The following is a 17,682-nucleotide window of genomic DNA, read 5'->3' as shown; positions in this document are numbered from 1 at the left end:
TAGCATGACAAAGCCGCTTTTGGCAAACCAGAACAGCACATGGAAACGCCGTTTACCTTCCCGCTATAGTGGTTCCTATTTATCTACTTGCATTTTGATGTGCTTTCGAACTGCTAGGTTGGCAGGAGCTGGGACCAAGCAATGGGAGCTCACCCCGTCACAGGGATTTGAACCGCCGACCTTCTGATCAGCAAGCCCTAGGCTCAGTGGTTTAGCCCACAGCGTGTGCTTCCAGTATTTAGTTCTACCTACCCACCCCCTCCACTTGGATGATCACAATCATTTTCACCTTCAACCTCTAGGGATGGTTTGGCCAGAACTGGGTGCTCCTCATCTCCTTTTGGTTTTCTCTCACCAAATAAGGTCCCCAAATAAGGAGAAGGATTCAACTAGAGATATATACCATGTAATGGGATATAAGTCTCTTCAATGCTCGCTTACTTATTTGCCCCTAAGGCAGAGTGGTGTTTCTGTTTTAAACTGGCTTTATGATATACGGGTGATCAGTAGAGCTGCTTTTGCAAATCAGAAGTTATGATATTTGAAGATTTGTGCTTTGATCTCACAGAAATGCTTAGCTTAGCTACTCAGCAGGCAGCACAGAGCTGCATGAACTTAGTTAGCACTGATCAATACCTGATCTGTCGTAAACCAACATCAGACAGCTCACACCATACATGAAGAAGCCCCTAATATAGCCTGCATCACAGCACTGAACTCTTCTGTTACGATCTCTTCAAGTTTATGAAGCACCTGCAGATTCCATTGCTATAGGTAGAGAATTCTGAGCTGTCCCATTTGCAGTGCTCAGAGGACCCGGACTCTTAGAAATAAGGATACAGAATTTAATGTTCAGCTTCTTTCACTGCAGAGGTAAAGGTAAATGACACCCTGGATGGTTAAGTCAAGTCAAAGGTGACTATGGGGTGCGGCGCTCATCTTGCTTTTCAGGCCAAGGGAGCCAGTGTTTGTCCACAGACAGCTTTCTGGGTCATGTGGCCAGCATGACTAAACCATTTCTGGCACAATGGAACACCATGGCGGAAGCCAGAGCGCACAGAAACGCCATTTACCTTCCTGTTGCAGTGGTACCTATTTATCTACTTGCACTGGTATGCTTTCGAACTGCTAGGTTGGCAGAAGCTGGGACAAAGCAACGGGAGCTCACCCTATCGCACCAATTTGGACTGCCAACCTTCCAATCAGCAAGCCCAAGAGACTCAGTAGTTTAGACCACAGAGAGTAGTTTAGACCACAAAGGAGCCATATGATACCTTGAAGCTTTCAGGAAGAGGAAAGTGGTAGCCTTGCAGAGTCACTGCTACAGATGTCTGGAGGGTGTGTTGCAGCTCTCAGGCAGGTCTTCTAGGGTTGGGTGACTAAAGACAGTCCCACCTGACCTTATATATCTGTTGTCTGTGGTCTTGATCCTCAGTCTGAGCAACTTACTTTTCAGTAGAACCTCTGCCTTGATAGATATTTGCTCTTCTGCTGCCTATCTCTCCCAGTGTGTATTCATTCTGCCTGGTTATTTTAACTAGAATAAGGCTCTGTATTTTCACACCCTGATATTATTAATTTCAAATTGTCTTTCTGTTATTAAATTATTAACAGCCTTTCTTTTAATTCAAAGCATTACCCAGAAAGGCAGGTAGGGAAATGCTCTCAAGAGAGTATAGCACATTTAATGTGTGTCGGAAGATGCAAATAGGAAATTAATCAAGCTGGCAGTATTTGGGCAATTAGAAAGAGATAATCACCCTGCCCCTTGGTCAATAAGGATCCATTCCTTAATCCCAATGATGTTTTAGTTCAGCAACATCTAAAGGACCACAGCTTAGAAATCCTTGATCTATAATATGAAGCTGTTGGGAGCTGGTCACTAGAGGTTTTGGCGCATGGTGTTATCAGTGTGGTGGAGTCTCCTTCTTTGGAGGTCTTTTTTTTTACACTTACAGACACTTACATTTTTATTTATATAGATTTATATCTTTTCAATAATGGTTAGGAACTGTGTTCTTTGGAGGTCTTTAAGCAGAGGCTTGATGGCCATATGTCAGGAATGCTTTGATGGTGTTTCCTGCTTGGCAGGGGGTTGGACTGGATGGCCCTTGTGGTCTCTTCCAACTCTATGGTTCTATGAAACCCAACTCTATTTCTTCATAACATCTGAATCAAGTGTAGTCATGCAGGAACTGGGCTGGGTGCAGTAGTGGGCTGGATGAGGACTAATAATCTGAACTTGAATCCTGGTAAAAGACAGAAGTTCTGTGTGTGAGTGGTTCCCAGGTCTATGAAATAACCCAGTTGCCTGTTCTGGATGGAGTTGCACTCTCTGAAGGAGCAAGTACGTACCTTTAGGGCGTTCCAAAATCAATCTTTATCACAGGTGTCCCAAGTGGCTAGGAGCATCTCCCAGCTTCAGCTGGTCCAACCGTGATGACCATTCCTGGGTCAGGATAGCCCAGCAATTGGTAACTTCCAGGCTGGGTTACTTCAATTCTGGGACTTCCCTGTAGGTTGGTCCAGATTCCAGAAGGTGCAGCTGGTGCAGAATCCAGCAGCAAGACTGTCGAAGGAGGGCTGCTCTATCAGCAGTAATAGCAAGGCTTACTGGGCATGGGCCAGATCACTCCTGCGGAGATCCTCTGTGGGCTGGACTAGTGCAGTGCAATGCCGGAAATCGCATATGCGCATGTCTGCGGTGCCGGAAATAGCTTCTACGCATGCCCAGATTCCGAGAATTGCACCTGCGCAGAAGCAATTTTCAGCAACTGGGCTATGCGCAGACACAATTTCCGGCGTCTGAGCATGCACAGAAGTGATTTCCGGAGCCGCGGAAGAGAGTCCCTGTGCTGTGCTGTGCTGCGCTGCGCTGGTTTAACGCAGCGCGTGGATACTTGCCAAGCAGGCAGCTCGGTTCGGGAGTGGCTCATGGGCTGGTTAAGCGACCCTCATGGGCCGCTTCCGGCCCATGGGCCTTAGGTTTCTGATCTCTGCACTAGGGCCTTTAGGGTGGTGGCACCTGCCCTTTGGAATGCATTTCCAATGAACATCAGGCAGGCATCTACAAAACTGACATTTAGGCACCTCCTTAAATTCACCCTGGCTGAGTCACACGCAGGCTTTCCCTAAGAGGCGATAGAGCTATGCTGATGTATTAATCTGATCTACTGATTTGTGATGTATTTTGTATTTGGTTTTATGCATTTAGTTTTATGGTAGATTTTATGTTGTTCACCATCATGATACTCCCCCCTTTAATATTGACAGTATGTACATTTTTTTCAACTTTTTTAAAAAAGTTACAAAGATTAATCTTGGCACTAAAGTGAAAATAGTTTCCTTTTACGTCTGGCTGCTGGCTAAGATCAAGTTTTGGTTTCCTCTCCATAGCCGCAATGCTGCTGCAGAACTTGCATATATTCAAAACAGTGATGGGATCTCCCCTTGAAACAAGTAATACACCTAACTCTTGAGAATCATCATGTTGGGAGGAAATCAAAACATCATCAAGTGAAAACTCCTGCTACATCTTATATGGTACTTCACAGATTAATCCACACAATAATGGTGTCACAGAGAGGAGGAGCAATGGTAGTGACTTAAGTTAAGAACAAAGGTGTTAAGGGGAAAGTGTTGTAGGAAACAGCAAGCAAGGCAGAGAAAGAAACATAGAACAGGAGCCTATACACACACACACACACACACACACACACACACACACACGGTATTTTCCGGTGTATAAGACGACTGGGCATATAAGACGACCCCCGACTTTTGGGAATATTTTCCTGGGTTAAAAAGTAGTCTTATACGCAGGAAAATACAGTAACTGAAAGGGCTGTACAGTTCAAATAAAATCCCTTTGTTTCACATTCAAGTATTGTCTTTAGAAGAGATAGGTTAGTGCAGTAGTTAAGACTTTCAGACCAGAACCAGGGAAACCTGAGTTCACATCTCCACTCAGTCACAAAATCAGGGTGGCCTACTTTACAGAGACAGACGTCTGTTTCAAAGGCTACCAGAGGACACTCCTTTATTTGAAGGCATTCAAAGGGCTTTGAAGGGCTACTGGCTCCAAGTTTGGTTTAAAGTTGTTGTTGTTGTTTTTTTAAAGCAAGAAAGGAGAGCAGGACCCTGGTAACTTGGTCAGTCTTCCCATTTGGTAAGATTTACTGTGTTTCTATTTCAATTATAGTGCTTATTTCTAAATTTGCGTCTATCCGTTTAAATCAGTCCACATATGTTGTGCAGATCTGTGCCTTCCTTTGTCTTCTTCATTTTTTGGCAATGCCACCCTAAATGAAATTCACTTGGGCCAGGATCTATTTCTCAGATTGACCTACCTCACTGGGCTGTTGTAAAGATAAAATGGGGAAGGAGATGGAGGCTAGAAGAGCCTCGGAAGGAAGGAAGATTCTTGGAAAGTAGGATGGAAATATAATGCAGTTTGCCTACATCTTGTATCAAGTTTGCAATAACAAATATATCAGGAGCTATACAGGTGCACCATTCATGCTTAGCCTGAGTGGTTACTTACAGGGGTGGGGTGGGGGCTGAAAGGCAGCAGAACATCACCCAATCGTACGCATGATAAATTTAGGTAGATAAAGTGCAGGATTAGACTCATCCAGGTAACACATGAACTAAATCACACAACAGAGTTTGTCACAGTTTGCTGTTGTAGAATTTGTGGGATGTAATCCATTGAGCAGTCAAATACAACATTCCTTGTTTCCCTAGAATGGACACAGACAGGGGGATGTCACTCCAGCCAGTATAACTTCCTGTTACACCTGGTCTGGAGCATCCTCCCCCTACATGTGACAAGGTAGGTGGGCGTGAACCTTACAGACCCTACAAAGGGGCCAGTTACACAGCCACCTTCCTCTCTTGACTCCTCCTCTTGAACTGCACTGCTGGCTCTCAGCCAGCAGCACATGGGATAAATCCCCATATGGGATGAATCCACACCTTTCTCTGTAACTGTAACTACAAGCCAAAGCCTGCCTTCAGGGATCATACTGTGAACTGAAGGTAAGTAAACTTCTTGTTACTATCTAAGGAAGATGGTTGTGTCTTTATTCTTTTTAAGAGGGAACAAAGCGGACTTACCAGGAACAAAATTCAATCTGGGCAAACCAGACTGCATTGCTTACCTAAAGAGATTCAAACAAAGTAGCTTCCTGCTGTTTAGAGGGGGATGTGCTGTGCTACATGACTCACTAGCGTGAGTGAGGAAATATAATATTTAATCAATATATCCTCTTTTACTATCCACAACATTGCCACAAAGGGTTATGGGGCCCCGAGTTGAGTATTTTTTGGTGGATGGCACTGGATTGAGATCCTGAGCTGAAGAGTATTTTCTTTGTCTACTTCCTGGAAAGCACATGGTCTACTGTTCCCTTTTAAAACAAATAGAGCAGGGGCAGATGTGTGTAAGGTGATTGATACCAATGGTATTGGGGGGAAAGAGCTTTACGTCTTTGCTACACCACAGTCCAGATCAGAGCCCCCCCCCCAATAGCTGCCAAGTTTTCCCTTTTCTCACGAGGAAGCCTATTCAGCATAAGGGAAAATCCCTTAAAAAAGGGATAACTTGGCAGCTATGCCCCCCCCCCATTTTCCAATGCCTGCAGTTTTGGATGAAAGCAAATGGGAGATCTGCTCAGTTGCACCGATTGCATATGGCATGAGGTACATCTGAATGCAAATTACAATCTGCATCTCATTGAAACCAATGCAATTTGAATAAACAGCACATACATTCAGACGATGCACCCACTACTGTGCGCCTGGATGCGCATCCAATCCCTACCCATGCAGCAAGCAAGATGCAACAAAACATCATCTTACCAACTTGTCTTCCCCTCAAAGAGGCATTTTTAATTGGATCCTTGCTGTCTTCACCCTTGTACTGAGTTCATCACCATGGCATGTGAACGAATCTGATCAATGATGTCCCATAATTAGAGGTGTGCGCAATACAACCTAACAATTACCCACAATCATTCCTCCAGATCTCACAACAAGGGGATCTGGTTTTAAATCGTGGCTGCAGGTTTCCAAATATTTGCTCTTTCAATTAGGCAGATGGGGAACCTGCTGCTAATGAGTGAGCAGCTTCAGAACTTCTTCTACAGCTAATTCCTGCCCAGACTGAAGTAAATTATGTGCAGTGATTCTTTATCAAGGTAAATAACACCATGTGCCGCTTGGCAAAGTGCCTAACAACAACAGCATCAGAAAAACCTAAGAAGCATTTAAAAAGGTATCGTACCTTGTGGGATTTTTTTTTTTTTTTACACTACCATAACGAATGCAGTGCAGCGAAAAGCTAGCAGCGGAAGGCAATGCTTTCTTATCTAAGTGCTCTGGAGGATATTTGCTGATCAATCCTATGAAAGGATGATATGCTTATGTGTGTCCAGGGGATGAAATAACAAGCCTGGGGGCAATAAGGCTCTCATATCATCTTTGTGAATTTTACAAATACAGCATGAAGCTCAGTGTGACTCAGCCTGAATGGAATTCTAAACACATGCATTTTACATGATAGTTCAATGCAAGCTTTTTTTTTCCTAGGCAGTTCTCTAATACCATGGGATGTTGGTTTATGGGCATTTTTTTTTTAAAAAAAATCACATTGGTATATGGCACAACACATTTCACAAACTGTTTGAGGCAGGCTGTAAAGCTTAGAATATGAGAATTTCAAGGCTATTTGATTTGCATCCTTTTGTAAACATTCCGGGTATTTTCTGAGCACTGGTGAGAATAAAATATAATGATAAATTTTAAGAACCCCTGAAGACATGTGAATAACAGCCCAGACCTATGCATGCCTGTTTACTTAGTGGTACGTCCCGCTGAGTAAGTGTCAGGTTGCAGCCTGAGTCTCTTAAGATTCTAAGCGAAGTTACATTTCAGGAAAGTTTATCGAAAACCAACAAGTGAAATCCAATGCTGCCCTTCCACTTGTGAGAGAGCTTTGAACCCAGCAGAGGTGTCCACTAGTGGAAGAGAAATGGGGGGGGGGGTTATTTTTGCTGATTCCCCCTTCCCGCTGCAGCCCCTTGCACACCCCCACACCAGATTTGTTAGAGAGTTAGGATTTGCCAGAAGAAGCTCAAGGGGAGGGGTTGTTGTAGGGGAAAGGGAGAATCAGCCAAAATCACCTCCCCTGGACCAAAGGTCACTCCACAAGCAAAAATCATTCCACAAGCAAGACACAGGACATCTTTTAAAAGACATCTAAAAGAAACCAGGGGCGCCTCCTGCCAAACTTCTATTGGCAAGGAGTTCCACAGGGCATGGCTTGCCTCACTAGTTGGGAACTGGTTGGCCACTGTGGGAAATGAATGCCAAGAGGCCTTTGGTCTGACCCAGCAGGGAACTTCTTATGGTTGTTTACACCGTGACTCTTAAAGTTGTATGTGTGAAATGTTTTTCATGTGAAATTGTAATGTATTGTAGTAGCAAATGGGTATTTGCAAGCACATGTGTTATATAGGCTTATATCACTGAAAAGGTGTGAAGTCCCCCACTCCCCGTTCCTAATTATCCAAACATTTTAGATAAACCTTGCCTCGGGCTGGTTTGATAAATGAGATTGCTCTCCATGAAGCTTTTAAAGGAACAGGGTTTAAACTATAAGTAATTCAACGAATTACAAAACTGTCATATAAGGGAAAAAAAGGCATATGTGCAGAAACATAATAGCACCATCTGACATATTTGCAGTGCCACGTTTCTATAAATATAAAGATATGTTAGTTAGCAGTGAATTTATTCATTTTAAAATAGTGAGAGCTTGCCATTGTGCAGCTGTTCGTAAAAGCTACTGTCCCTGGATACAGCCATTTAATGCATTATCTTGCCTTCTGGCGATGCTCAGTACCCTATCTGCCGCAGGATATAGGTCACAGCCTATTGTGACCAATGCCTATTATGAAAAGTTATAATAGTTATAATGTTCAAGAGGGAGGATTGGTTTAGTTTTTCCACACGAAGGAAATTTTGTATGAGAGGCAGCATTCAAGCATGTGATCCATCTCACATCATCACTCCCAAGTAGCGCAGAACCACTGCAGGCGGTACCAGGTGGGCTTTCCCGCCCCCCACTGGCTATTATTTGCTAGCCATCAACTCATGCTAGGAAAGGAGGGTTCCTAATCCAGTTTTCCTGCTGGCTCAGTGCTGGTTTGTCCCCCTAACTCTTTTCTTTCACCTCACTACTGGCCTTATTATCTGAGGCCCTCTGGCTTTCCTCATTTCTTCCTCCGGTCTATGTAGAGATGGGGGGGGGGGAGAATTTCAATTCAGTTCACATTTAAAAGCAAACTTGCACTTTCCAAAACAATTCATAGCCATCCTCTGAAATTTGCACTTATTTGAATATTGCAGTGCAGTTCTCCAGCCAAGTATTGTGTACAAAAATCCATAATACTTGCGTAAGATGACCATTAAAGCGCACATTTTAGTGAAAATAACAAATATTGTTTAAAGGGGGAAATGCTTTGCAATCACAAACTGATGTGGGAAATAGACAGTTTTGCTCATCCCTAGGTTTGCGTTCCTCTTCCTAGAGATTTCCTCCTGAGGCTTCTTCTCTCTTCCCATATGCTCTGCTTCCACTGCCCCGCCCTTTGCTAATGGGAAAGAAGCAGCGCTGCTAGCTACAAATCAACATTTTGATTTGGATAATTAGCAACATTCTTCAACTTACAAGAGGAAAATTAAGATCCTTCTTTCCATTTATATTGTTAACATTTGTTTTCCTTTCTGTTTGCGACAAGCGCTTTCAGTGACATCTTGCTAATCCAATCACTCTCATTAGGATTTCTCCTTATGCTTGATGAGATTGATGCTGCACTGGATCCTACTTGCTTTCTGCTCCCCTCCTGTTTTTTGGACATCTTTCAGTGGTACTCGAGTGGGGAGGAGGGAGACCTCTAGTCATGAGAGAAACAACAAAATAAGCTTCATTTCCTAATGTGGCAAGGAAAGGTTCCCTCGGAGAGCTTTGGAGCTGCTCTTTGGAGGCATGAAATTTCTCTGCTTACAGCAAATAAGCTAGACAGTTTAATTTGCAACCTTCCCTTCCCTTTAGTCTTATTTTTAGAGTTTCGGTGCCTGGCTTCCACAAATCAGGTTAAGCTGTGCATTACAAGGTAACTGGTTGACCTTGAAGCAATCCTTTTTGAGGGAGAGGTGGCAGAGGGTTTGGCAGGCAGAATTTATGTCACCCAGGGGAATGCAGAGGGAGCGCAGGAGCATAAATATAATGTGGAAATGGGAGCAGGGATCGCAGATGGATCTGTTGGATAAGACTTGGGCCTGTGTTTTTGAGTAAGTAGGTCAATATGATAGCATCATCTCCTGTAGAAATACAATTCAAAATCTAGTTTAGGATGGTATGTAATGCCAGCCAGGCTTCATCACAGAGATAAAAAAATTATCTCCATTATGCCACTGAGGCTGCAGAGTAAGTGGAAAACTAGGCATATATTATGAGGCTGAGAGGGTTCTGAGGCAAAAATCAAAGGATGATGGGATAGGTCACCAGAGACCCATTCTTACTAAGCAGCACAGGGTGAAAGCTGTTGGAGGGCCAGTGCTCTGGCTGAAACACAGCACTTACTGAAATATTTCCATTAGAAGCATGTTATTCCAACAGTGGCAGCCTGACCCTATCTGCTGTTGCACTGAATGTGGATAACAGAAGAAAGGAACACAGGACTGGTTGGAGCAGAGCAGAGCAGAGCTATGGCACTATGCCAGTACCACTGGCCCTGGATGTTCTGCTGTGAATCAACACTGCTCTGCCAGCCATTATTCCATAATCCTATATAATAAAGTGCAAGTGTCTCTGCGTCCAGCCCCTGTGTCCGTGGGATTGCGCTACTGCGCATGTGCCCCACGGACAGCCGTTGGGACTTGGAGCACAGAGACTTCGGACGGGATAAACCAGGACCGTGAGAGAGATTACATGCTTGCATATACACAACCATACAAAAAAAAGTGTGCGGCTTCCCCTTGCTCTGCTGCGCTACGGAAGGATCTCTCTCTTTCCTCCTGGTTTCTTCTCCGTTAGAGGGGAAGGAGAGAAGGCAGGCGTGTGTCAACGAAAGGAAAAGGGAGGGTAGGTGGGTGTGCATAGAGAGAGAGTGCGAGCCGCGAGTGATGTGGCTGCTGGGCTGAAGGATCGTTTAGCCGTTACTGAGGGGCGAAAGCAGGAGAGCCGACGGGTGGGCGCACCCGCGGGGGAAGGGGGAATTAGTCCCTGGAAGTTTGTGTGGATTTTTTTGGGGGGGGGGTTGGAAGGGCTGCTGCAAGTGGGACCAGCGGGGGGGGGGGAGAGAAGAGGAGTAGAAAAAAGAGGGTGGGAAATGGGGAGGGAGAGAGTAAGCTGAGGAGGCAGCTGGCTGGGGCAGGGGGCGGGGAAGGGACTGAGTGAGAGCCTGAGGTGGTGGCGGTGGTGAGTCACCGGGGGGGGGAACCCCGCTAATTAATTCTAGCACCCATTAATTTAACGGGCTTTATGATACTACTACTACTACTACTACTACTAATAATAATAATAATAATAATGATTTATTATTTATACCCCGCCCATCTGGCTGGGTTTCCCCAGCCACTCTGGATAGCTTCCAACAGAAAAATGAAATAAAATAATCTATTAAACATTAAAAGCCTCCCTAAACAGATAGGGTTGCCATATGTCCGTATTTTCCTGGACATTACCAGGATTCCAAAGGTGGAATTGACATCCAGTGCTTTGTCTTGGATCTTAGGCAAGTCAATCGAAAAAAGGCTTTTTGGGGGGGCTTCCTAAAAAGGGTTTTTACTTTTTGAAATAGGGCAACTTGATGTGGTTGAGATGTGGTTTGAAGTTCAATACTGACACTCCCCTCTATGCATTTACTGAGTGCAGAGAGTGGGCTGGGGCTGTCCCACTCTGATCTCTGTGCACTCAATACTACATTCCTGTAGTTGAAACTGGACCAATGCACATATAGCTGGATATACATAAGGCTTCTTCCTGCAACTGGGAAATCTAATTGCCCCAGGTGCATCTATGCATCCTTGTCTCCATGTGTTAGTAGTCATGCATAGCGGACAAACATGTGCTTCCGAGTCTTCAGTTCAGGGTCTCCGTGTGCCACTTCTAAATTACATTTACACGTATACTAATGTGAATTAGCACTCAGAGAACAAACGGGATAGTTTTTGTTTTGTTTTTACAAATCATTATGAAAGACAAAGACTAATGTGCAAGTTGTTACAGAAATATAAAGCTGATCACACAGACAGTATTTAAACGCAACTGGAAACTCTGAAGTCAAAGCTAAAAGGGAAAGATGATAGAGGCCAGGCAGACATGCATAAAAGTGAATTAGATTATGCATTAGAATGCATTGCAAACACATGTTGCTGCATAGCAGTGCAAATAACTGCATGAGGGCAATAAAGAGAGGGAATTGGAACATTAACTGTCCCAATGTGAGGGAGAAGCTCTTTTCTTTAGGGGTTGCAGTATATAAGGAAGCTGTCTTCACTGCTAGTTCCTTGAGTGATTCCATAGAAAATAGTGGTGGTCAGATGCCCTGGGTCTTAGTCAATAAACAACCAGTGAAAATGATCAACAATCAGCCAGAAAAAAGAAAGTGATGGAAGACCGAAGGTAGGTTTCCTTGAACCCATATTGTGTAAAACTACTGTTGTGCTGATGGGAGAGGTGTGTGTTATGTGCCTCTCCTGGAGCACTACGGTAATTAATGGGGGAATTAAAAAATAACAGAGGTGGAAGGGATGTAGGGAACACTGGAGAAAAGGAGGGGGAATGAGGGAACCAAGCGGACTAGGAGCAGATCAAGACTGAAGCAGCAGGGCTTAAGAAGGAAACTCTTAAAGGTTCATCCCCTTGATCCGATGAGGAAGAGCTGAATTTAAATCCCCTGGGAGCAGACCTGAGGGAAGCCTGATTGTTTCCACAGGCCCGTCCCCGGAGAGCCCGGCCCTCTGCATTAGCTTGCCATTGGCCAATTCGGCAGGCTGACGTGGAGCAGGATTTCAAGCCGGGAGCGCAAGCCAAGAACAGATCCCTGGCAGGCAGCCCTGCATCACCATTGGGTTGGTGGAGGGAGGCACCGCCTGTCCTACAAAGCCGCCACACCCCTAAAAGGGGCTTAGTGGACTCAGGGGCAGATTTTTTCAACAACACTTTTTCCAGGTTGATGAGGAACAATTAGTGAGCGCTCTTTGGGTTCAGTCAGCCAGCCAGCTAGCTACCAATGCACCTAACTGTTACCTCGTCCAGCCTGCATTTTGCCAGCTTCCCACAATATAGTGGTCCCTTGGGTCACAGACGCTTCAGTTTACAGATGCTACAGATTACAGACTCCGCTAACACAGAAATAGTACCTCAGGTTAAGAACTTTACCTCAGGATGAGAACAGAAATCGCGTGCCAGTGGCACGGTGGCAGCGGGAGGCCCCATTAGCTAAAGTGGTGCTTCAGGTTAAGAACAGTTTCAGTTTAAGAACGGACCTCCAGAACGAATTAAGTTCTTAACCTGAGGTACCACTATAATATCATTTTGTCAACTTTGTCAATAGCCTTACTTAATGTAAGAATAGGCCAACAACACATGTTGCTACTTCCTTGGCTTGCATGCCAAAGCTTTTACTTCATAGACCTTCTCAGGCAAACTGGAGATTGTAAAGGTGTCAGAGGAGTCCCCAATATTAGGGGGCACAATTGGAAACTGTAGCATTTAACACTGCAAAATGGCCACTGTGAAGACCTGTCTGGTCACACAGAACAAGTAACTTGCCCAAGTAACTGAGTACAAAGTAGAGGTGGGGGCTGAGCCAGGAGCAGTTGGCAGGGAAGGGTAGTGGCATACAGCAGGCATCTGGGCACTAGGATTGCTGTGGCTTACTGGGAGGGTGAGGCAAAAGGGTAGGAGTAGGGGCTGTGCTGTGGAGACACACAACATCCAGCACAGTTTCTGAGATGTCCAATATTTACAAGTTTTTAAAGGAAGTTGAACTGAGTCAGAACTCCATGGAGTTGAGGTTCTGGAGAGCTGCCCAGATATAATCCATCTATATGTGGGATTTCATCACAGGATGGAGCTGCCATAGCTGCATCACTGGGTCAGTTGCAACCATGTGGATCAGGGGACTGAGCAGGCTTTCATAAAGCCTAGTGACAGAAGCAGTTTCATATATTAGTTGAATTGCGGTCTCACATATGTTTGGGTTGCCATACGTCCGGACATAGCCAGAATTCTGCCGCCAGAAACAGTGTCTGGTCAGAAATCGCTAAAATGTCAGGGGAAATTTGGATTTATGGCAACCCATGTTAGCAGTGTAGTTTTTAGCAATTTCCCTTAAAATTAGCTAAACTAAAAAAGAAAAAGAGAAAGCTCAATAACTTTTGTGTCTGGATTTTCACTTTTTGAAATATGGCAACCCCAACATATGTGAAATAGTAACTCCTATGTTATAAAAGGGCTTCGGTAAAGCAAAAAATGCCAGCCTTCTTTTTGCCAGTCGTATAAGAGCATTAGGAGCTTATATTCAGACTGAAGAGAAGGAAGGTGGGTGTGAAGCATGATACTAACCCTAACACATTACATAAATTGTTTGAACTAGTTTAACATGGTGTGATAATTTGTGTGTGTATTTGAGCACCCACATACAAAAAAGTTATGCCCAAGTGAACCTAAAAGACACATTTTACAAAAGGAAAAGGGGGGAAAAGTTGCTGCAAAGCATTTTGCACAAACCAACAGGAAGCCTGAACCTGATATAATCGTTCTGAAAGGGACAACTGCTAGAATCCTGCCTTTTAACTCAGCTGGCCCATTATATCTCTGAACACTGGCGCTCACAATGCCTTTTTTCCTCCAATTTCTGAATTGTCAGACAGGAGACACAGTGCCAGAGAAAAACCTTATACAATCTCTTGTTAGCTAACTGCAGTGTTTTGTTCCACAGTTACATGTCTGTACAAGCCATCATTGTGTCATTCATAATTACCACCTGTTCAGTGGTTCCCTTCAGGTTTCATCACCTTTGCAGCTTTAAGCAGCCAGCTGCAGGAAGCAGAGTCGGCTTCCCTGGAGCAACAACCGTCAGACTCTAGGTTTCAGGCTATAATTGCTGCCTGTGCACAAACATCTCTGCTGCTTCCAAAATATAAAATATCTGGGGCCATTCACTGGCTTTAGAAAGGAAAATGGGAGCTATCAAGTTTAGTTTCTGCCAGGACTTTCCCAATGCTGAACTCCGTGCCCATGATATCTACAGTACTTCTTATTTCAGTGTTGCACCCTGCCAGTCAATTATATAAGGGGTTGGTACAGTGCAACAGATAATAATGTCAGCTGTGAGCCAGGGAACCCCCAGCTCAAAGTTTAGCTCCATCATGGATTTGGTTGGTAGTTTTAGGTGAGCCACTATTTTCTCAACTTCAGTTCCTGCCCCAAATCTGCCATGTAAGTGTAATAATATTGGCCTTCCTTACAGACTTCTTGTTGTAAGAATTATTGAGATAATACATGAATCATGCTATTTCAAATGATGCATATTATTATTATTTTTTAAAAAATGAAGTTACAGTGGTAAAAAGGACATGGGGCAAGGCCACAAACCCACCGCCCTCCTCCCGCGGTGCAAGGTTTATAGCATAGACTGCAGTGCCCCGCAGACAGAGAGAAGAGCAGTAACAGTGTAACTGTAAGGATCTGAAGAGTACAAATATCTCATGTGGGATTCTAGGGTTCATTTTGGAGTGTGTAGTTCCCAGCCAGCCTCTCTCATTTTAGAATGGAATGACCATAGATGAAATCCTAGCAATGCCCCTGTCAGCTGAATACCACTGTTTACTAAGTGGAGGCAGTCCCTGATCAGGTCAGTGATCATTGAAGCACTATTCCTGCAGCCAGTGGGTATACCTACCACTGCTTCTGCATGCCACATTGTTGGGTCCTAAAAGGTAGAAGTAAGTTGGTTGCATTTTGTCTCATAGGCAGCCAGCTCAAAGGCAGCTGGGTCCACATCCTCCCCGGGGAACCATAAAAACTGTTTATGGGATCAGAGTAATGGGCTCTTAGTGTGGGAACAGACATCCAACAGGAAGTTGGGCCCACCCAGGATACTGTGATGATCAGAGTGAGCTCTGTTGCCAAATATGTGGTAATGCTGTGTTTAGCTTTTAATTCCATGGATGTTTCTACCGACTCAGCTATCCGCAAGGATATTTCACTGCCTGTGTGGCTTAAACTCCTTTCTACCCTAGATCACGGGGCAAGTTGTATCCAGACAGTGGCAGATTCCTTTCCGTGTCTGGATCTGCAATATAGTCTCTGAAAAGTTCTAGTTTCTGTGATGCTTAGCAGGAAGAAGAAAGGGGGAGGGGGAAAGGAAAGGAAAGGAAAGGAAAGGAAGGGATCATGGTAAGGAGGGAGGTTTTTGCTTCTTTTGTTGTATCTCCTTTGTAAGCTGCAAGTATTCATAAATCCATTTTATTTAGGTAATAGGGGAAAGTTCCAGAGAAATCCAAAACAGCTCTGCAGTGAGCTTGCCAATTCATTCATGGTTTGTTCACATTTTAAAATTATATTTATCGACGATTTCAACAAAAAGATAACAAATAAAACTAACCCCCCCAAAGAAGAAACAACTTTAATACAAAACTCATTAATCATCCTGCATTACCGGGCAGGACTGATTCACAAAATATTCAACCCCACAGAAGATCTGATCAAGAAACTTATATTCTCAACCCTTAGGGAGGATTTCAGCACTCTCCCCTCAGTACAGTGGTACCTCAGTTTGTGACCGCAATGCGTTCCGCGGAGGCGTTCGCTCGCCGAAGACATGCTTCTGCGTGTGCGCGAAGCGCCGATAGAGCACTTCTGCACACACACTCGCTGCGCAGATCGCTTCTGTGCATCCAACGCCTTGGAACCCGGATGTAAACACTTCCGGGTCTGCGGTGTTCGCTCTCCGAACCATTCGTAAACGGAGGTAGTTGTAAACCGAGGTTCCACTGTAAAAGGAAATACACCTCTGCTTTCCCAGATGGAATATGTGGTAGATCAGTCTTTTTCAACCTGGTGCCTCCCAGATGTTCTGGACTACAGTTGCCACCATCCCAGCACCAGCTGGAACTGATGGAGTTGTCCAAAACCTCTGGAAGTTGTGGGAGGCTACTGTATTACCGTACATAAGAAGACAGGTCTAAAACATATTATTCCCAGATTGGGGGATAATAGATAACAACATCCAGAGGTGTAAGTTGTAGATACAAAGTCTCAGCAGGGACCAAAGGACTGCAAGCTTAAATCTGTCTGGATCAGCTGTCCCATCTTTTGCAAATTGTGTATCAGTAGGTATAAGAGACTTGAGTATAGCTAGCCATACACACCTCCCTTTATGAATCCCTGTACATTCATGGGTTCTAGCAATCTGGATCTGATCACAACAAAAATAAAAATAAAAAAGTGAGGGCTTCCTGTACCTCAAACAACACAGGCTCTGAAATCCATGCTTTCTGATGCATGATACATACAAGCAGTCCTGTCTGCAAACAGCTGGTGAGCTTGCCACAGTGAGCAAACAGTGACTGCTAGTAGGCAGTGGCGGAGCTTCATGCTCCGGCACCAGGGGCGGAGAGCAGGCGGGGGCTGGCATGCGTCCTGGGGGTGGGACGCGCCACCCAAAGGGGCATGGCACGCATTCTGGGGGCATGGCGTGCATTCTGGGGGCATGGCATGCCGTCTGTGGGGGTGGGGCACCCAGCACGGGCGGGGAGGCAGCCGCGATGGCTCCCCACCGGGATGATCGGGATTGCGTTGCCAGGGACGGTGCGCTCCCATCGCCCCCCTTTTCCTACGCCCCTGCTAGTAGGCAAAGATAGTCCAAGTTTTAGCAGGCTGTTCATTGCACAGAGCTGGGGAGCAGAATGGCAAGAGCTTCCTTTGTTGTTGCCATGAAGAAGCATGACTTTTTAAATACTGCCTATAAACTATTTACAGAGCAATATAAATGCCAATATTTGCAATGATTAGAAAGAAAAGGTGGTTCTGACATTCACCCTTGTGTGCAGCTAGAACATTAGACTTGCTGTACATCTGGTCTGGAAATGAACAAATACTTATGATTTGCATGGTGGTAGGGTCCTGAGGCCCTAGCATTATACTGGTTGTGAAATAAGGTCCCCTAGCCAAGGGTACCTATACTGTACAGTCAAACATTTTATTCTGGGGAAATTCTGCATTTCTTATGTGGCTCTCAGATGTATTTAGACTCTAAAAACTGGACTCCAAAAATCCCAGAAATGGAGTTGCATGCCGCCTTACAGATCCATTATAAAATCAGTCCCTTTATTGCTAACCCAGGGCCATATCTGAATTAAATGAGGTTTTAACCTCTGCCATAATTAACCTTGGTCTTTTGTTAAAATGCAAGGGCAATCCATTGTCAAACCCAGCTGCTGCACATTTAAAAATGCACGCGTGCACACACACACACACACACACACACACACACACACACTCTGGAGTGCGGTATCTGGAGCAGGCAGTGCGCCTGTTCTCCTTCTGCATGTTTCAGAATAAGATCCAAGCATTCGGCCTCTGTATAATTGTGCGTTCTGTCA

The 17,682-nt window shown here is 44.7% G+C and overlaps 1 long non-coding RNA gene across 15 annotated transcripts in view; it reads right to left on the bottom strand.

Moving 5' to 3' along the window:
• LOC148686280 (uncharacterized) overlaps window positions 1–17,682 on the bottom strand; it is an 81,529-nt gene that overhangs the window by 54,773 nt on the left and 9,074 nt on the right. For 2 of the 15 annotated variants that reach the window (XR_015949017.1, XR_015949009.1), the window contains one exon: window positions 15,444–16,071. The exons of 9 other annotated variants lie outside the window; for them this stretch is intronic. This is a non-coding gene — a long non-coding RNA (uncharacterized LOC148686280). Of the gene's footprint in view, window positions 1–2,044; window positions 2,250–5,862; window positions 5,955–15,443; window positions 16,072–17,682 lie in introns of those variants that run through there. 4 more of the 15 variants (XR_015949014.1, XR_015949004.1, XR_015949003.1 and 1 more) reach the window with 4 other exon arrangements.

The sequence above is a fragment of the Zootoca vivipara genome, chromosome 3 (genome assembly GCF_965207765.1).
Source record: "Zootoca vivipara chromosome 3, rZooViv2.hap1.1, whole genome shotgun sequence".
Taxonomy (NCBI): domain Eukaryota; kingdom Metazoa; phylum Chordata; class Lepidosauria; order Squamata; family Lacertidae; genus Zootoca; species Zootoca vivipara.
Note: the sequence above shows the minus strand (reverse complement) of the source record. Positions and strands in the feature narration are given on the sequence as shown.